The following is a 21744-nucleotide window of genomic DNA, read 5'->3' on the forward strand; positions in this document are numbered from 1 at the left end:
AAGTCAGGGCCATCGCTGGGGCAGGCTGCCCCGCCACGTGTGCGGCCACCAGGCTCTCAGCAACTCCAAGGGGACCTCTCCTCTGGGCCCTGGAAGGAAGGGAAGGAAGCCAGCCTCGCAGGAAACACCACCAGCGATGCAACCTCAGCCTCCTCTCTGGAAGGTGCTGGGGATTCTCCCTTCCCTTCCTTCTGCCCCAGGACCCTGCTGGCAGCCCCCCCGCCCCCAGCTTCCTCCCCACTGAGAATTCTCAGTTGCTTTGCTTTCTTAATTTGGTTTTCTCCGGCTCAGGATCGAGATCAAAAGAAGAAATTCTTTGCAGCCTTTTAGGAATAATTCCCAGAATCGCCCCCAGGAAATGCATACATAATGACCATAATTATTTAAAAAGGAGTCTTTCTCCGTTTCTTTTCCATCTCTGCGGCAGGCTTGGAGAGGACAGGCGAGAGGGAAGCGGCTAGGGTGTCTTTGTGGTCGCAGGGTTTAACTGCATGAACCGTGTTCTCGCAGGCGAAGTGTGGGACCCACACGCCACCGGCTTGCGGCGCGTGACAGGGCTCTAGATGGTGCAGACAACAAATGCAAAAGGCAGTTCGCTAGCGCTAAACACCCCGACTGGCCTGGTGGGAAGTTACTCCCTTTCTAATTGGTGTTACTTGTCTCGAGTCCATCAAGTCTCAAGCTGGGGCTGGGTCTGTCCTTAACATTCCCGCAAACTTGCTAACCTTCCTTCTGACCGGGGCAAATGGCAATCCCCAGGCTGAGAACAAGTAAGAGCGACTGCCTGCAATTTACTAGGGCTGTTTTTCGTTGTGATTATTAAAAAAAATTGTGTTTAAGGTTTATTTATTTTTGAGAGAGAGAGAGAGAGAGAGAGAGAGAGAGAGAGAGCTCGAATGGAGCAGGGGCAGAGAGAGAGGGAGACACAAAATCCGAAGCAGGCTTCAGGCTCTGAGCGGTCAGCACAGGTCCCGATGCTGGGCTCAAACCCACAAACCACCAGACCATGACCTGAGCTGAAGTCTGACCCTTAGCACACTGTGCCACCCAAGGCGCCCCCATTGTGATTATTTTTTTGTGAGCCCTGGAGGCGGTGGGGGAGGGGGACTTTGCACTAAAGGCTGGTTCCTTTTTACAGGAAAGACAAATAATTAGTAACTAATAATCAAAGTGATTGCTGGACCCTGCCGAATGACAAACGCTTTGGAAAAGTCTCCAGCCTGTCAGCCCCTCGATCCAGGAGGCCAGCTTTCCCCCGGCAGGCTGTGGGTCAAGTTGAGGGAAGGATCCCGTTCAAGGTCAGCTGGTCGAGTTGGTCAGCAGCTGGCCCCCCAAGGAGGCTCAGATGGGAGTTTTTAATTTTTTTCGGAGCCACTCAGCCTGGCTTGGCACCCACTCGTAGCCCATCCTGTTTCTTGAGTTTCGAGAAGTTGGCTCCTCAAGGTCCACTTGGGGACACACGGCCATAGAGTGTGGGTGGCTGCCATACCTGATTTCCCTCTGGACAACCACCAGTCTGTCCTCTTGGATCTGGGGTTTGAGCAGAGCAGACCTACCCGGTGGCTTTAGGGCTGGCATGCCATCTGAGCCTGGCTTCCCCTGGGCATCCCATTCTTCGGGCCACAGCGATGGATGGGCTCCGGGAAGGGCAGAGAGATGCATGGAGGCTCTTGCTGGGAATTCTGGGGCTGGCTGGCTCTTTCCCACTGGCCTTGATCCTGAGAAGATGAGACTAGAGCCATTTCTGCCACCACGGGGAGGGAGCCAACAACGAGGGAAGGGGGGCGGTGAGAAATGAAGAGAGAGAGAAACCCGATCCTGATGGTATCAGTTCCATCCCTGGATCCAGCGGTACCTGAAGCCAGCCTCTACCCTTGGCCGCCTTTAGAGCTCCCCACGGAGCCAACGAATTCCCCTTTCATGTAATCTAGTAAGGATCAATGCTTCGGTCACTTGCAACCACGAGTCTTAACTGATGCAATGGCTCAGTGCAAATCCCTGGCCGCTGGGAGAGCAAGAACCCAAGGGGTTTGCCGTACCCACGCAGGTGAGTGGCATCGTCGCCCTACGCAAACATGGGCACAGGAAAAGTTATGAAAGCTCCGAAGTTCAGAGGAACAAGTAGTAGCCACAGGCTGAGTGTGTTGCACGAAACGGCTTATTTCATCCGGGGAACAGTCCTACACGGCCGTCCGCTTTCGGCACCATTTTACAGATGAGAAGACTGAGGTCCGGGGGGTCTCTGTGAACCTTCAGGGCAGAACCAAGGCTTGCCACTCAGTGCCGTATCGTCCCAGTCGTGTCTCTACAGTAAACAAGGAAATGACTCACTGCTACATACAAGACTCTGGGGATGTGGGACAGGGAAGGGACCAAGGGGCGGGGCTGTCGGGCGGCACAGGGTGATACTTACGGAGCCGGTGGCACGAATGCCTCCATCTGCCCCCAACCCCGGCAGTCACAGGGTGCACACGGGCCTGCAGAAAGGGCTCCAGCTCTTTGCACCTCTGGCTGAGGACAGAAAGGCAGAGAGGGCCCCGGGATTCCATCAGCACCCATCAGTACCCATTGGCTGTGGGGCTCCCGACGAGCCCTTCTTCCCTCTTGGGAAATGGAGACCCCGGCTCCTGGCCTTGCTCATGTGACCCAGCAACCCGAGCATCAGATGAGGACAAAGATGGCAAGGATTGTTATTTGCAAACATCGAAAGGGGGGCTTCAGGATGGAGGGAATCCCTGGACTTCCCGGAGGTGGCCTTGCAGGTGTGGACGGGCGTAAACTGACTCCCTGTACTTCCCCCTCCACACCCCCCCCCCACCCCAGAGCTGTGGAGAGACAGGCCCAGCGTGACCTGAAAGGAACCTTTCTGGCCCCAAAGCCAAGAGAGATGAGAACTGTGAAGGAGAGAAGCGAGAGCTCGGCTACAGGCGCTTGGGGGTTTATTTTTACCCTGTTATCTCTATCCTGAAATGTCAAGCGTGGAGCCGCCTCTCCCACCAGCCCCCCAGCCTCCCCAGCCATTCAGCGTGGCAGCGCAGCCTGGAAACAGGCCCCATTCTCCTTCTCTGGTTCCTCCGCCTCTCCAAGAGAGTCACAGCGCTATGGAGACGGGAGGCATGGAAACCCTGAAATAGAGAAGTGGGAAGTGAGACCTTTTATTTGGGTTCTGGAACAGGCTCACTTCCTCCGAGAGGCCCCGGGCGCAGAGGAGGCCCTTGGAACTGTCGGGTACCTATTCTAAGGTTTGCATCAAATCGGTTCTTTATGGTGCAAGACTCAGAGATCCCTACTTACATGGGGTTATATAATAAAGATTGTTTAATTGGCTGAGGCCACCGAAAGGCCTAGCAAAAGGTCAGGCTTCGGGTAGGGTTCGAGCCAGGGGTTTTTTGTGCCGTCCCAAAGACTCGGTTCTCTCCCTCTCTCGGCTCCGTGTTCTGTGGTGTTGGCTTCAACCTCGGGCACCAGTCTGTGCTCCCCAACAACCTTTAGCACTTCTAGAATCTTCCCCCGTGATCACAAATGGCTGCAGCAGTGGGTCTAGACCTCACATCCTCATACGGGTGGCTCCCAAGGAAGAGAGAGGAACCTTCTTTTTGCCACAAGTTACCAAGAAGTGTCCTCCTGTGTTTCGTTGGCTATGACTGGGTTATATGACCATCCCCAAGCCAATCATTTTGGTATGGGGCAGGAAGGTGAAATACACATTGATCCGATTAAGCCAAACCAGATTCCCAAGAACAGGAAAGCAGTGGTTTCCCACAGATTTCAAGCACTGGACCCAAAAGGCGACAGAATGGATCTGCTGAGCAGCAAGCAGGAGGCTGTTCTGCACTTTATTCACTTTGTTTGATCCTTCCGTACTCAGGAAGGCCCCTGAGGTTAGACGTGACAGTTCTTTCCTATCCAGAAAGAGGCCAACATCAACATCTCTTTCTGTCTGTACGTTTACCTGAGGTTCTGAGTTCTACGAATCCTGGGTCCATCATTCCCAAAATTGCACCAAGGCAACAGACTCTCCCCCAGGTAGACAGGGAGGTACAGGCTGAAGGGTCATCTGTTTACCTGCCAAAGTCTTCCTCTGCATTCAAAAAAAATTTTTTTAATGTTTATTTATTTTTGACAGAAAGAGAGACAGAGCATGAGCGGGGGAGGGGCAGAGAGAGGGAGACACAGAATCCGAAGCAGGCTCCAGGCTCCGAGCTGCCTGACGTGGGGCTCGAAATCACGGACCGTGAGATCATGACCTGAGCCGAAGTTGGACACTTAACTGACTGAGCCACCCAGGTGCCCCAGCTTCCTCTGCATTCAAAATAAAACTCACACTCTACACGCTGGCTTCCCTATCACTCACCGCACATTCAGCCATTCCAGGCTTCTTATCGATCATTCCTTAGACAAGCCAATCAGTCACCTTATTCCTACAGAGCCTTTCCACTTGCTCTTTCTCTTGGATCTAGAATTCCTTTAAATCTTTTCAGAGTTGGCCCCATCTCATCATTCAGGACTCTGCTTGAACATCACACCTTCTTGGAAGCCTTCTCTGACCCACCTGGGGCATAAAAACCATCTGAAATTACCGTGTTCCTTGATGGCTTGAGTATCTCTCCCCCTTTGTTAGACCGTAAGCTCCACAGAGCAGGGACTGCGCTGGTCCTACTGATGTGTGTCCCTCGTAATTCCTGCTTCTGTGTCCGCCATAATGGAGGGACTCAATACATATTTGCTGGGTCAACGAAGGAGAAGTCTTTTCTGAATGACCTTGTAAACGTTTCCAGAGCAGGGCAACTTGTTACATTTGTCCTGGCTTTAACTTGGTGCCTACCAAAACATGGCAGCAGAAGCGATGCGTTCAAAGTCGCACCCTAATTAGTAGGGAAAGGGACCTGGGTAGCACCAATGGCTTCTTTCCTAGGCCAATGCATATGAACATCTGAGGGCATGAAACTGTAGAGAGGCACCTGGGGCCACCTGTCCATCCAGGTGTCTAAGTATGGTGGCAACACCACCATTCACAAGTAAAAGCGCGGAAACAGCGTGGGGTGGAATTGTTTCCTCCTTTCTCCACCGAGGCAGAGAGAGAACAATGTCCCCGAAGAAGAAGAATGTCTCGCCTGGTCCACTGCAGACCCCAAAAATCAAAGTCAGAACCTCAACATGCTGGTGACTCAGAAGAACCCGCATGTTCTTGATGGACAAAAACACTCCTCGAGGCTACCGAGACCTGCTTGTCTGTGACAGTCCTCAGGACAATCCGGTAAGTGTGGATGGCTCAGCCCAGAGAACGGGAACTCAAAAGCACATCGGCAGACAGACCTCGGTTGTTCTTGTACTCCACAGACAGCATGCCTTCTGGAGTATCTCAAGTATTCTGCTGTTGATGGTTTTCCGCTCACCCAAACAGATCCATCATTCCTCTGTTAGGCCCTCACAAGACACTCTGAACTTCGTTCTCCTGGACTCCCCAACATTTGTAATAATATCTATATTTAGGTGATAATTTGAGTAAGACTCATCTTCCCCACTGGACTCCAAACTTCTGAAAGGCGGAGATGATCTCATTACCTCACTACCGTGTCCAGTGGTGTAAGTAAACCAACCCCTTGCCCAACTTGTAGAATGAGCCTCGTGAACAGTTTTTGAATGGGAGGGGGGGATAAGTGAATGGAACTCGGGGTCTGCTGGGAAAGCACGTTACAGCCGGCCTGACTCAGCTGGAAGACAGCAAACAGGCTGGATCTTTCACAGTGAATCAGACCTCGTCACTGGCTGACCACCCTGTCCTCTCCATCAAGGCATCTCCCAGGCCTAGAATAGTATCTACCACAGAATAGAGAGTCTGCAGATGGTGGAAGAATAGATCAATGAATGGACACTGTTCTTTCCCTTCCCAAAGAAGCTGGTTACCTTCTTAAGGATAAATTCCTGGAAAGGCAGAATGGGGGGTGGGGTGGGGCAGAGAGCCATAGTATGCAAATGTGCTGAATCAAACCCAATGGTTTAATTTAGGTCATCCCCTTCAGACTCAGCGGTAGCTTCGAGGAGTTTGTCTCCAATTAAGAACATATGGGTTCTTCTGAGTCACCAGCAAGTTGAGGTTCTGACTTTGATTTTTGGGGTCTGCAGTGGACATCTGGGTCCTAATGGGTAGTTTTGCATCTGACATTTAACCAACCAAGGGCTCAAGCTATTTGGTCTTTGTCCCTCCTTCGGAGGTGACAGAGATTCCAAGACCTCATTCTTCAATCGCCAACCCCAAATCAAATACCAAAAAATCTCCCCCCCAACCCACCATGAAAAACCTCCATAAAACCAAATCTCCAAACATGCCTGGGTGTCAAGCCCACCCCCACCCAGCTAGCAAAAGGTGGCTCACTTTTGAACTACAAACTCCCTTCTAGAACCAGAAGGAAAGGAATAAGGGATTTACGGGTCGCCTCAGAGTTGTAGGTTCTGGCTTGTCCCCAGGATGAGTTCATTATTTATTCTTAGAGACCGGACTCAAATTAAACAAACAGTGCCTATAAATAGAGCAGGATACACTCAGCTCAGTGTCACTGAAAGGTCCTTTTCACAGGGACAGATGCGCTAAATGGATGTTCTCAGGTTACCCCGCTGGTACTACGTGAAAAAGGGTTGTCCTTTTTGTTGTTAAGTGTGGTCCAGGAGCGAAGCAGGTGAGTCAGACATTGGGATTTGGCCTGATTCTGTCTCCTTCGTTTCTTTTTTTCTAAATTCTCATTCACGTTATAACTGAGAGGGAGCCGGAGAGGAAGGATGTCACTCTATAAACGCCCTGGCTGGACAATTTGGCATTTCCCTCGGGGAATGGGTCCTGGCTCAGGTTGTATTTGACAGAGTGTTCTGGTCTTTTAGATTAGATTGCAAACTCCCTAAGGGAAGGGACCAAATGGTAGACTTTCCTCTTGGTTTCTCCCATGCTGCCAAACACAGAGATGGCTAGGGTTTCCATGGCAGACCTGGAGCTACGAATTAAAAGGACTGTCCTCAGGCATGGGGACCTGTCTGGTAGGGAGCAAGGCAGCCTGTGTTCCAAGCCTGCTATGGCTTTGCTTTGCCTCTCACTGGGTAGTACGCTCGAGCTGTGCAGTGATCACATCACCGTGACAGACAAGTTGGGGTGGAAAGACCTGGAACAACTGTGAAGAGACATCAAGCAACGGGGCAACCAAGTCAAATCACCGGAGGGACAACAGTGATCACCGAATCGGCACTTGGCCGGCTCATTCCAAGCACTGTTCTAGAACATCGCAACAGCTCACTTAATCTTTCTAAAAACCCCTATGACTTAAGGACCATGATGATCTCTATTTTACAGATGAAGAAAGTGAGGCACCGGTTGAGTATTACCTTGCTCGAAGTCAGACGGCTGGTGAGTCAGGATGGGGAGTCAGGCAGTTGAGCTCAAGAGCAGCCTCCTGGAGTCAAAATTAAGTGCACAGAGTTTGTATCTGTCAGTTTTATCGCCTGGGTCCGGACCACGCCCGGAACTCCCTGTCAGCATGGGATCGAGGTCGGGCCAATGACCCTGAATCTCAGGACTTCTTCTGGGAATGCTAGGCACAAGACACACAGACCTTCCCTGTGGATTGGCAGGGGAGGTGGGCACCTCGCAAGGGCCATAGCCATCTGGCCGCTCCAGGAGGAACGTGGCTGAGAACGGAATCAGCACTGAGAAAAACAGGTCCTGGTGATGGTCTTCGAACCCTGAGTCCAGCTGCACTTAAAGGCGGACCAGCCCTTCAGCCTTGGGCTTTCAGGAGCCAGTATCTCCCCTCTGCTGTCGTAAGCCAGTCAAGGCTGATTTCCTATCATGTGCAGCTGACAGAGTCCCTAACCGAGCCGGCCGGCCCCTAATAAAGCATGATTTGGCCAAACCAACAGCCCAGCCCCACCCACAAGTGAGAGCTCTTTCCTCGCCCTGTTGGAATCTTCCAGAAACACGTACCAGCCTGCTTCTGTGCACTTGCACAATGGCTCCTTTCTCTGTTTACTGAAATCCCAAACACTCTGCTGAGGCCTCCCCCACGGTATCCGTCAGAATCACCTACCGCTTCATTTGGTTACCACAGTATGGAACTGAGGTGCTTACTTAGCCCTTACCCTATTCTGCCTTGAGATAGTTATTTACAAGTCATCATTAACATTCATTGAACGCACGTGCTCAGCTCGGCGAGGGGGGTTCAGAGCCAAGACCATCAGCACGTAGCTGAGCTCTTTCCAAGCGTCGGGCACTCCGCTCAGCGCTTGGCACTGAGCATTTATGTGGCTGCGTCTCCTAAAAAAAACCCTACAGGGCAGCTACGAATGAGATCCCCACTTGACACATAATAGGATGGTACGTTAGGAGGTTCCGGCAAGACTCGGAGATTTGAACAGAAATTGCAAAGCGAGTGGCCAGATGTGGATGTAGGTTTTTCCCAGCAAAGACTTGACGACCAGTTTCAAATACTAATCCCTCATTCACAAACCCCTAAACCACAAAGAAGATGTAAAAGACTCAATAGGTATGAAGAGAGGATTTTACTCCTTTTTTTTTTTTTTTTACAAATACCATGCTGTCATCCACCTCCCAACACACACACACACGTATGTGAGCAAGGTGGGGGTGTTTAACCTATTTGTGCATCTCAAGCCTGGGGAGAGTGGCTTCTTTGAGATACTATGGAGAGTCTGATGAGCCATCCTGTTGCTACAGAGATGGAGACACAGGGAACCGTGCCTGACTCACTGCTGAGAAGTCCAGAGGGTGAGAAACGTGGCCAGGAAATTTACGAGCCCAACGCTCATTCTGGCGAAGACTGTACATGTTTTCCTGCGGCCTCACGTGAGCAAGCTGCCTAATGGGTCACCTTAGAGAGTGTCTGGCAGGGCAGCCTAGAAGGGCCTTGAGCCCTCATCAGACAGAGGCTGGAGGCGGATCATCAGACTCGGAGGAGTGTTAGTGAGTCCCTGGTGTGAGTTACCCTGTCAACGCTGGGGACTGTCCAGCACCCGCCCATTACCCCGTGTGATACTTGAGCATACCGAGAGGGGGCGACACCATCTTTGGGTTCTAATAGTCAAGTAGGTACTCCACCCACCCACCCACCCTCATTTTGCCTTACATCTTCTCTCTTCCAACCTCTTGTGTGTACATTTTGGGGGAAGACAGCGTCTATTTCCTTCTTCCTGAAGGCCAGCGGCCCGTTATGGTGGGCCTCAGGTGGAGGAAGAGGAGAGGAGGCTTATTTTTAAATAAAGTTTGAAGTGTTGATTAACGTACTGGACACGACACTCTGATTTGGGAAATGAGACTAATCTGTGACCTAGAAATCATAGGACTTTAATTAAAAAATTAGGCATGAAAAGTAAAGTCATGGTGCCTGCCTGAAGTTCTCATGCACGGCCAGGACAAGGATGTACCCCACTGAAATTTGAAAGAGCTAAGATGCGACAAAAGTAAAGTTGCCTTGATGGCCTCACCTCATGAGCTCTCCTAGATAGAAGGCCAGACGGGGTAAGTGAACTGCTCAGGGTCACAGCGCTAGTAAAAAGGCAGAACTGCGTTCTTAACCACAGTGCTACGCTGTTTCTACACTCCAGGAAATTACTGTCTCTCCTGCCTATTCTTATCTTATTTTTCTCAAATTACCTCCCTTTGCCTCCATGTATCATACATGGCCCTGGACCAGTGTTGACAGAAGCAGGGTATGACCAGAGGTGGGTAAGGTTATCCAAGGATGACGTCAGTCAAGAACATGCTTCAAAGACCAGCGAATCCCTGAGCACCACATCTGGAGAATTTCCTGTCTCCATCTACCTCAATGCTTTGATGATGACTTAAGACACTATTGGTATATTATTTTTTTTAATTTTTAATGTTTATTTATTTTTGAGAGAGAGAGAGAGTGAGCATGAGTGGGGAGGGGCAGAGAGAAAGGGACACACAGAATCTGAAGCAGGCTCCAGGCTGAGCCGTCAGCACAGAGCCCGATGTGGGACTCGAACCCATGAACCGTGAGATCATGACCTAAGCCGATGTCAGACGCTTACCCGACTAAGCCACCCAGGCGCCCCAAGATGCTATTGCTATTATCAACACAACATTGAACCTTACTAAGTTCCAGGCACCATGCTAAGTACTTTTGACACGTTTTCTGATTAAATCCTAGCAGCCCTGTGGAAAGGATCCTTCTGCGCATTATTCCTGTTTACACAGGAGGCAATTGAGGCTTGGAGCACCTTGCACAGGTTTCATGGCCAGCCAACAGACGTCTGAGCCTACAGCCTGCATGCCTGGGCATCGTAAGGCACTCAGCACATGCCTGGAACCCCCCAGCCACCTTCGCACCAAGCCTGCCAGGAGTTACCTGAATCTATGCCTACTCACTAAAACGGACCCTCTATCAGCATTTCTGTTGGTTTCCAAGAAGTTTATTCGATTGGATCCAATCACACAGGGCTCTTGGGTCTTGATTTTTCTGGAGCAAAACATGGTACTTGCTTGGGGCGTGGGCAGAAGGATACGACCTGTGGTTATAAGGGTAGTGACAGGATATGGGTCTTCTCTACCATTTGAGATGGGAATACATGGGCCCCAGTCTGAAGCAGAAGCCAATATCCAATAGAACTTGGTGACCACAGTATGGATCTCTCTAGACCTGTGATCTATCCCACTGTGACATCAAGTAAAGCCTGTGCCTAAATTTTTCACCTCCTCCCCCAATGGGGATGTCTCAAAAATCTATCCGTAATTAACAGTATCTCAATGGAAACTAATGTAGTAGTTGAGAATGCAGGCTTGGGAGTCGGAGTGCCTTGGTTCCATTTATTAGCTATGAATCCTCCCCCAGGCACTTCATTTCTGACCTTTGAGGTTGGTAAAATAGTGATAATAGTATCTGCCTCTTAGTATTTGTGAAAAGCCATCAGTCTGTTCACAGATATTCCAATTCCCCTTCCTCTCTAGGCATGTGATAAAGTCAATATTATACTTTTTATGCACTTTGAAGCAAACCACACCCATGTGACTTGCCTGCCAGCGAAATGATGACAGTGATTTCCTGCCACCAGGGGGAAGCTTTGCAAGCTGGTGTGCGGTTTGCTTTTTAACTTCAGGGGTTCCTAGCAGCCTGGGTCCCTGAGTGTCTGTGATGAGCACCACCCCTCCTCCCTGGTTCTAATCATCACTGGATACGTAGCATGAGTGAGAAACACATCTTTGTTGTTTTAAGCCAATGAGGTTTGGGGGTTGTTTCTTACTGCCATCACCTAGCCTATCCTGACTAATACACTGTTGGTGGGAGGGAGGATTCAATTAAAAACAACAAAAAAAAAGCAAGCACAACTAAGATACTGCCATGCACCCACAAGAATGGCTGTAATCAGGAAAACAGACAATGGCAAGTGTTAGCAAAGATGTGGAGAAAGCCGGTGCCTCCTATATTGCTGGCGGGAATGTAATATAGCGCAGCCACTTTGGAAAACAGCTTGACAGTTTCTTAAAAAGTGAAACATAAGCTCACGTACCACCCGGAACTTCAACAAAGTATCTGCCCCAAAGAAATGAAAGGTATGTCCACGCACAGGCTTGGATGTGTGTGTGTTCCCAGCAGTGTCATTCATGGTAGCTACGAAGCTGGAGCAAACCAGATGGCCATCATCCGGTACCTAGATACACAACACACGGTCTATCCTTACAAGGTCATACTACTCAGCAATAAAAAAGGAACAAAATGCCAATACATGCTACCACATAGACAAACCTCGGCAACATATGGAGTGAAAAGAATCCAGATGTAAGATCATGGATTGAAAGATTCAATTTCTCTGAAGTGTACAGAGAAGACAATTTTGTAAACACAGCAAGCAGTTCCGTGGTTGCCTGGGACTGAGAGGGAGAGTGGGAATTGACTGCAATTAGGTTTGAGGTGGCGTTGGGAAGTGACGGAATGTTCTAGAACCGGATTGTGATAGTGACTGCACAACTCTACACATGTTCTGAAAATCAGTGAGTTGTACACTCACAATGGGCCAATCTAACCATATATAAATTCTACTCCAATAAAGCTGTTAAAAAAAATGAACTAAGCGGCAGTATCTGGCACATAGGGAAAGATCAGTAGACGTTTGTTATTATGTATCATTTTAGGAACGGGAGTCTAGGACTGAGACTCTGCAATGAACTGATGAGGAGTAAAGATCTACATCCACTGAAGAAGGGAGGTCTGGCAGTTGACCTTTGGGTTCCCACCCCCAAACTTTGTATTTCCTCTACACTGACCACTACCTGCAAAAGGCCCAGGGGATATTTACAGTACCAACTGCTGGAAAGATGGGAGTCCCGTCCTTGACTAGACTCTTAGTCTGTTTAGGCTGCTATAACAGAGTATCACAGTCGGGTGATTTATAAATAATGGAAACTTATTGTTCACAGTTCTGGAGCTTGGAAGTCCAAGGTCAAGGTGCTGATAGATTTAGTGTAAGGTGAGGGCCTACTTCCTGGTTCATATATGGTCATCCTCTCTGTATCCTCCCATGGCAGAAGGGGTGAGAAAGCTCTCTGGGGTCCCTTTTCTAAGGGCACTAATCCCATTCATGAGGGCTCTACCCTCATGACCTAGACTCCTCCCAAAGATCCCATCTGGGCTACATCACACTGGGGATTCGTTTTCTTTCTTTATTAAAAAAAAAAAAAAAAACAATTAATTAATTAATTAAAAGACAACACAGAGAGAAATCATGAGTGGTGGAGGGGCCAAAAGAGAGAGGGAGAGAGAGAATCTCCAGCAGGCTTTGTGCTGTCTGCTCAGAGCCCAAGGTGGGGGCTCGATCCCACGAGTCGTGAGATCACGATCTGAGCCGAAATCAACAGTTGGACGCTTAACGGACTGAGCCATTCAGGCACCCTGGGGATTAGTTTTCAAGCTATGAATTTTAAGGGACACAAACATTCAATCTATAGCAATTAGGGACCATGTGGGCCCTCTGGTTAGCAGGAAGCACCAGCAGAAAAGCAGTGATGCATTATCTGCTCACCCGGCTTTCTGGAGGCACAGCCAGGTCCCCATCAGAGAAGTGCGCGCGTGGTCGTTTCTATTTCCAGGCGCTTCTCCCCACCTACAACATTCTCACAGTGTGTTCATCTCTCTGGCTACTCCTTGGAGAAAAGAGAAAGCTTGAATGATTTTGTAATTAAATAAAACAATGTTTAAAAGTGAGCAATTAAGCCCTGAGATAAAAACTAAGGAAATAGGGGCGCCCGGGTGGCTCTGTCAGTTGAGCGTCCGACTTCGGCCCAGGTCATGATCTCACAGTTCATGAGTTTGAGCCCCGTGTCAGGCTCTGGGCTGATGGCTCAGAGCCTGGATCCCGCTTTGGATTCTGTGTCTCCCTCTCTCTCTGCCCCTCGCCTGCTCACGCTCTGTCTCTCTCTCTCTCTCTCTCAAAATTAAATAAACCTTAAAAAATTTAAAAAAAAAACGAAGAAAATAAATCTACAGATGGCAGAAGGAAAGAATGAAAAGTAAAAAAAGCAGATGTAAGCAAGTTAGAAAACAGAAAAACAATAGGGGTTGGTAAGAAAAATCAAAGACCTAATTCTTTTAAAAGACCAATTAAAGAGACAAACTTCTGGCAAGGTTGCATAAGGAAAACAAAATACAAATAAATAGTGCTAGATTGAGTCTAGAAGGGACTAGAAACGAAGACATGGAAGGAGATTAAAGCTAACGAAGAGCCTGCTATGTTGAAATTTACGCTGATAAAATATTAGCCAAAGTAAGACCACATAATTCACTCAAGAGTAGGCAGAGAAAACCCAAGTAGACAAAAAGTCATAGAGGAGACAGCTAAAGAAGTCTTGGGCACTGTGATGAGACGTGTGCGCTCCGATGATTTGGGGGGTGGGGGGCGAATTCCGGCAAACCTCAAGGTAAGAGATAATTTCTACTGATTTAGTTGTTCCTAGGGACTGAGAAAGTTTAAAAGTGTCCTAATTAGTTCTTCAAATCTAACCCAACCCTGATAAACAAATACTGAGAAGAGAGGAAGGGAGAGACAGAAACGCTATGGGAGAGAACGAGAACATTATAGACCAAACCTACGTAGGGATAGCGGGCTCTACTGCCTGGTGTCCGTCTCCCCCCCTCCCCCCGCTATCCACATCCACTCGGAACCTCAGAATGTGACCTTATTTAGAAATAGGGTCTTTTATTTTGGGGGGGGAGGGGCAGAGAGAGAGGGATAGAGCAAGAATCCTAAGCAGGCTCTGTAATGTCAGCGCAGAGCCTGATGCAGGGCTTGAACTCATGAACCGTGAGATCATGACCTGAGCCAAGATCAAGAGTCAGATGCTTAACCGACGGGGGGAGGGGGGGGGCCCAGGCACCCCCCCCCCCCACCAGACATAGTTATTAAGATGAGCTCCTACTGGATTAGGGTAGGCCTAAACACAATGACTGGTGTCCTTCTAAGAAGAGGAGAGGACACACGGGGACAGAAGAAAGAGGCCATGTGAATGCCGAGGCAGAGATTGGAGTGACACAGCCATGTGGCAGGAACTTCAGGCATTTCTGGCAGCCACCAGAAGCTGGAAGAAGCAAGGAAGGTTCTCCCTTAGAGCTTCTGGAAGGCACACGGCCCTGGTGACGGCCTGATTTTGGACTGCTGGCCTTCAAACTATGGAGAGCTGTCCAAGCATATATTTGCTCCCCAGTTTGTGGTATTTTGTTATGGCAGCGCTAGGAGACCCGTATAGATAGGGAGGTAAGGATTCTCCTATTTCTTTGGTGACTTCAGTCTATTTGTGTTACAAAAGTCCCAGCACTGCTTCCTGTTGAGGTCTCCCCCAGATGGCCTCGAAGGGTAGCCTCAGCAGTGGGCTTCCCCCAAGCAACTGTGGGGCCAGGGGGCCATATGCCATATGGCTAAAGTTTTTAAAGCTATAAATAAAACTGTGTTTAAAAATTATTAAACCGGGTGCCTGGGTGGCTCAGTCAGTCAGTTAAGTGTCTGACTGTGGCTCAGGTCACGATTCGTTGAGTTCAAGCCCCGCTTTGGGCTCTCTGTTGTCGGCAGTGTGGAACCTTCTTCAGATTCTCTGCCCTTCCCCCTCTCTCTTTGCCCCTCCCCTCCTCTCTGCCGCTCCCCCTTCCCCTCCTGCACACGCGCTCCCTCTTCCTCTCAAAAATAAATAAGAACTTAAAAAAAAAAAAATTGTTCTACTTCTCCGTTGATGAATGTATTTTCCTAACCACTTGGGGAGCCAAGCTTGGATTTATAATTCTTTCAAGCTCCTTGGTGGTCTGAAATATTATTGTTGTAAAGACACTTGAATGCCCTTTCCTCATGGCTCCTGGCTCCTTCCTACATCATAACGGGCCTTGTGGGAATACTGCGGACACTCCAGCCCGCGTGTCCGGGCTTCGTCTGTACTCCACACAACCCACTGTGCTTGGTCACTGATCAGGCCCAGGGGTGCAAATGTCTGTAGTGCGGTTCTCCCTGGGGAGGATGGACCTAGGAAAGAGGCCGGCACCAGTGCTGGGTACAGGCTAGCACCATTTAGGTAGAAAATTCTGGGTCCTGGCTATTCAGAACATGGTCTAGAAGGCAGGGGACATGCAGGCCCCCAGAATTCCCAACCCAGATAGGTCTGCGCTTACTTGCAGGGCCTGTGGTGTCCCCACCTGCTGGGGAGGAGTGTGGCGAAAAGAGGGACAGAGCAAAGCCTTGTAAAGCCGCCCGGGGCCCGGGTCTAAGGGAGTGGCTGCTTAGCACTTTGTCACACTGTCCCAAAAGATCCAACCCAACAGCACACTGAAGACAAGTAGATAATTCATTAATAGTTTGGTGGGACATCAGAGAAAGGAACCACGTTTCAAGCCACAGCAGATACTCTTACACGTCTCTGTCCTGTTGTTTAAGGTCTTCTCCCAATCACAGAGCCTCTAAAAAACAAGATTTCTTAACATTTACTTATTTTTGAGAGAGACAGAGAGAGACACAGAGAGAGAGAGAGAGAGAGAGGCAGAGCATGAGTCGGGGAGGGGCAGAGAGAGAGGGAGACACAGAATCCGAAGCAAGCTCCAGGCTCTGAGCTGTCAGCACAGAGCCTGACGCGGGGCTTGAACCCATAGACCGTGAGATCATGACCTGAGCCGAAGCCGGACGCTTAACTGACTGAGCCACCCAGGCACCCCCAAAATAAGATTTCTTTATGGAGAACAATCTAGCTTTAACCTCATTCCCCCAGCAAAACAAAATCCAAGCCATCATCTACCAATGCACAAGCACATCTAGTGGGTGTGATAAAGTGTGATGGCCCCTCCCTTCCCTCAAAACAGCATATTACACCATTTACCAGAGGAAATCAAGGAGGGGACAGTGGCAGTATGAGACAGAGGGGCAATAGGTGAATCTTGCTGCTAAAAAAAAAAAAAAACCAGTTGAGTGCCTCCTATTTCATAATCATCAAATAAAACAGAAGATGGAACACGACTGTATATTTAAAAGAATGATATAACATGACTGAGTACAGTTTAGTTCCATCAGTCACAAATGCAAGGATAGTTCAATAATAGAAAATGTATGGATTCATCACACAGGTCACAGAAGAAAACCATATCAGCTAACAGAAGTCAACTTTCTTTCTTCTTGCAATACTCCTATTAAACCGGACAGAGGTTAGGGTGCTTGGGTGGTTCCGTCAGTTAAGTGTCTGACTTCGGTTGAGGTCATGATTTCACAGCTTGTGAGTTCGAGCCCCATGTTGGGTTCTGTGCTGACAGCTCAGAGCCTGGATCCTGCTTCGGATTCTGTGTCTTTCTCTCTCTCTGCCCCTTCCCCACTCGTGCTCTGCCTCTCTCTCTCTCTCAAGCATAAAATAAACATTAAAAAAATTTTAATTGGACAGAGTCAGAGGCTTAATATGAAGAACAATAAACCCAAGAGACTACGAAAAGGCTAATTGGTCAAATAATTGGAGGCACTTTTGCTAATTAATAAAAGATAAGGCAAGAACGTCTAGTAGTCCAACTCAATATGTTCTTAAATTCTGGAAGCTTCAGCTAAAGTGGGGCACATTGTGAGCCTGGGTTGAACCTGTCAGTCTACATTTGACTTGCCTGATGTTTAAAAACGTTGAATTCATTTTCAACATTTAAGATTCTTACAGATTTCACATTATAAGTGATCTTTGGCATCCTTTTTTTTTTTTTTTTTTTTCTTTAAATCTGACCATCTGTCAACATGAGAGCTATTCCCCAAACAGCAAAAATTGGCCAGAGCTAAGTATGGACTTCCCCCTTGAGAAAAGATCTGTGTTCTGTTTGCCAAAGGCCTCAGTTTGGCCCAATTCATGCATTAATGTTACTTGCCTGGGCCCATGGGCATCTGAATTCTCCAACCATGCTGGAGAATGGGTAAGAATAAGAAATAGAGAAATAGAGATAAGAAATAGAGGGGCGCCTGGGTGGCGCAGTCGGTTAAGCGTCCGACTTCAGCCAGGTCACGATCTCGCGGTCCGTGAGTTCGAGCCCCGCGTCGGGCTCTGGGCTGATGGCTCAGAGCCTGGAGCCTGTTTCCGATTCTGTGTCTCCCTCTCTCTCTGCCCCTCCCCCGTTCATGCTCTGTCTCTCTCTGTCCCAAAAAATAAATAAATGTTGAAGAAAAAAAAAAAAAGAAATAGAGAAAGAGGCATAAATATTGAAAAGGGGACAAAATTACCATTATTATTATTATTTTTTAAACCCACCCCAGCGCCTTCCTCTTGGGTGGGGTTGCAATTTTTTTTTTAAGTTCATTTATCTTGAGAGTGAGAGAAAGAGAGAGAGAGAGAGAGAGAGAGAGAGTGCATGAGTAAGGGAGGGGCAGAGAGAGGGGAAGAGAGAATCCCAAGGAGGCTCCACACTCAGGGCAGAGAACGATACAGGGCTCAGTGTTATGACCAACGTCAAGACCTGGATGCTTAACTGATCGAGCCACCCAGGCACCCTACTATTATTATTTTTGAATGCAATGATGGCCTACCTGTATTATCCAAAGGAACCAGCCGAGAAAACGTTAAGATGAGTTAGAGCTCTGCGAGGTAGCCAGTTATAAAAGTCGTAAACGTTAATGCCGCAGAATGATGAGAGGCTGGGGGGAGGAAAGGGAGTATAATCACAGTCTGCAATGGCAACAAATAACTTTGAATTAACTTGGCAAGAAATGCGTCAAGGATTTATAGGACTCAAACCACCAAATCCTAGCAAAGAACCAAAAAAAAAAAACCCGACTTCGACACAAGTAAAGTAAAACGAGCCATTTTCCCAACATTGTAAGGGTGTCTATAATCACCCAAAGAACATAAGTGTAACGTAATTCTTTTTTTTTTTAAATTTTTTTTTCAACGTTTATTTATTTTTGGGACAGAGAGAGACAGAGCATGAACGGGGGAGGGGCAGAGAGAGAGGGAGACACAGAATCGGAAACAGGCTCCAGGCTCTGAGCCATCAGCCCAGAGCCCGACGCGGGGCTCGAACTCACGGACCGCGAGATCGTGACCTGGCTGAAGTCGGACGCTTAACCGACTGCGCCACCCAGGCGCCCCAAGTGTAACGTAATTCTAATAAAAATCAAAACATGACATTTGTTGGAAAATTGACCCCAAATGTCCATCCGGAAGGATAAGTGCTTACGGATGGCCAGTTAGCCAATAAAAATTCCAAAGAGCATAATGTTAGGGAGGTATCTGTCCAAAAATGTATATCCAAACTTATTATGAAACGATAATTAAACTCACAGGGTCTTATATAGGCACAATCTTCATAATAGGAACAGAATTAGAAGCACAGACCATATTCAAATATAAACATAAATACAGGAGGACAAAGGTGCTAATTTGCACTAGCAAGTAAAGAAAATATTCTTTCAACAAATGGTGCTGGCAGCTGGCTAGCCATTTAGAACAAAGTTAGCTCCATCACCACCTGACATGAGTTGTCAATGGAACAGAGATGGAAATGTAAAGAAAGAGAGAAAGAGAGGAAGAAAGAAAGAAAAACAGAAAGAAAGAAAGAAAGAAAGAAAGAAAGAAAGAAAGAAAGAAAGAATACCAGAAGAAAATTTAGGCTTTCAGTTGAAAAGCCTATATATTGGGATATATATTCTCCAATGAGAAGGGAATTTTGAAAATACTGAAAGATTTGACAACATAGGCAATTTTGAAAATCTGGAAGGCAAAAAAGCATAGAAAAAAGGACAAAAGACAAATTTAGAAAAATGTACGCAATGCTCATGAACGTTAAAACCCTCCACAGATAGAACTTGCACAAATAAATAAGAGAAGAACATTTGATGGATAAAAGGGGGAATAGACACCAATACACAATTCACACACACACACACACACACACACACACATATACATACTCAAGAACAAATGGCCAGAAAACATGAAAAAACTGAACCTCATTGTCACTGAAGAAATATGCACTAAGTAAAATGGCACTTGAACTTGGCGTACTGATGATAAAAGGCACAACAATACTACTGTTAGTGAGGTTGTGGGAGAGAATAGGTCATCTTATATTCTGCTAATGTGAATATAAGTGAATAAAACCTTTTTGGAGAGCAATTCAGCTGTAAGTATCATGAAGTAAAAACATGTTCTTACTCATTAGGAATTTTCACTTACAGAATTTATCCTGAGAACATGATCATGGATGTGTGCAAAGTTTTAGTGTAATTAAAAGATGCTCATTTCAGGGGCGCCTGGGTGGCGCAGTCGGTTAAGCGTCCGACTTCAGCCAGGTCACGATCTCACGATCTCGCGGTCTGTGAGTTCGAGCCCCGCGTCGGGCTCTGGGCTGATGGCTCAGAGCCTGGAGCCTGTTTCCGATTCTGTGTCTCCCTCTCTCTCTGCCCCTCCCCAGTTCATGCTCTGTCTCTCTCTGTCCCAAAAATAAATAAACGTTGAAAAAAAAAAAAAAAGCTCATTTCATCATTGCTTCTAATAGCGAGTAATTGGAAATGTAAGGGTCAACAGTATGGAACTGGTTTAATAATGCCCAAGGCTGAAAGGAGTGTGTGAGAGCACTAGCCAGCATCCATTAGGATTGGTTGGTGGCTGTGAGGCACACTTGGTGAATATTCTAGATTTTACCCACAAAAGGAGATACTCTGTACCCCTCAGATCATGGTGTGGAAAAATGTTTCTTACACTGGGAAAATGGGATACGATGTTAAGCAAAATAACCAATCCCCCCCCAAAATAAAACCCTTAAAAAATAGCATCTACAAGAAGATTCCATTTTTAATGGAATATAATACATATGTAAGGAAAGATATAAAAAAGTCTAGAATACACATCAAAATGCTAGAAATCATAATTCTGGCTAGTCAAATTAGACATCATTTTGCCTACCCTTATTTCCTAGTAACTGCACAAGACTCTAAGTATAATTTTGTTAGCAGAAGTTCGTTGTATTTTTTTTAATGTTTATTTATTCTTAGAAGACAGGGAGAGAGTGGGAGTGGGAGAGGGGCAAAGAGAGAGGGAAGAAACAGAGAATCCCAAGCAGGCTCCGTGCTGTCAGTGCAAAGCCCGATGCGGAGCTCCGACTCAAGAACCGTGAGATCATGACCTGAGCTGAAGTCGGATGCTTGACCCACTGAACCACCCAGGTGCCCCTTAAAGGACTTCTTAAGTGAAAGGCATTAATTATAGAAGACTGATACAGTTTTCCTATTTTAAGAACTTGGATTCATTAAGAGATACCTTAAAGAAAGTGAAAAGATCTAAATTAAAAATAAATAAATAAATTAATTAATTAAAAAAAAAAAAAGAAAGTGAAAAGAAGTACAAAGGCTCAGCATGAGATTATATGAAGGGCTCCTTTAATGAGAAGAACGCATACAATGGTAGAAAAATGAGCGAAAAAATATCGATATTTCTCAGGAGATATGGGACATATTTGGCAGATTGCATAGTAGTTGAAAATGCCAGTCAGGACCCTATGAGGTTCTTTTTCATACACACTCCAGCAGTGACAGTCCAGCGTGTCAGGGAGGGTGTGGATCCACCCACTGGCATACACATTGCTGACACAAAGTGTGGGTCCGCACAACTTCAGTACACAGGTTGGCATTGTGCCCTAAAGCTGAGCATACATATACTGTCCAACGTGGCGATTTTGCTCCGAGGTACGTACCCAAGAGGAATGTTTGTACCCGTGTAAGACCAGGTATGAGGATGTTCGTAAAAGAACTGTTTACAATATGGAGCATCGGTGCACAGTCCAAACGACGAGTACCGAGAGGATCGGTGGGGTCGACTGGGGTATATTCAGAGAATGCAATACTACAGAGAGGCCAGAAACAAGTGAATGACAGTAACATGCACAGCAGGTTGGATCTTACCAACATAGGTCCCACCAAGTTACATACGACATGGTATCTTTTTTTTTTTTTAATGAAGCTAAGAATCACACACACACACCACACTTTCAGGAATACATATAATGCACATAAGAAATTTAGTTTAGTTCTGAAACTAAATTTAAGAAAAGCAAGGGAATACTGAACGCAGAAATCAGGATGAGGATTCATTTTGGTTTCGGAGGAGCAGGGTCATAGAGTCGGAAGGGTAGACCTTATAGGGTTAGACGTAGGTTATAATCTTCTCATCAAAGCTCTAGCATTTTGCAAGAGGGACGGTAGCTTCGTGAGTACTTTTCTGCATTATTAAGAATAACAGTC

The 21744-nt window shown here is 47.3% G+C and overlaps 1 long non-coding RNA gene across 1 annotated transcript; it reads right to left on the bottom strand.

Annotated features, from left to right (window-relative positions):
- Window positions 1-3650: 3650 nt before the first annotated feature.
- On the bottom strand, window positions 3651-18265 carry LOC124517906 (uncharacterized). The gene is made up of 3 exons (XR_006963593.1): window positions 18034-18265; window positions 7372-7439; window positions 3651-4081 (listed from the first exon to the last, which is right to left on the bottom strand). It is a non-coding gene; the product is annotated as an uncharacterized LOC124517906 (long non-coding RNA).
- Between the last annotated feature and the right edge of the window lie 3479 nt (window positions 18266-21744).

Source organism: Lynx rufus, unplaced genomic scaffold (assembly GCF_022079265.1).
Source record: "Lynx rufus isolate CCGP_SWC_20201006 ecotype Redwood Valley unplaced genomic scaffold, mLynRuf1.p SCAF_23, whole genome shotgun sequence".
NCBI classification, from domain to species: domain Eukaryota; kingdom Metazoa; phylum Chordata; class Mammalia; order Carnivora; family Felidae; genus Lynx; species Lynx rufus.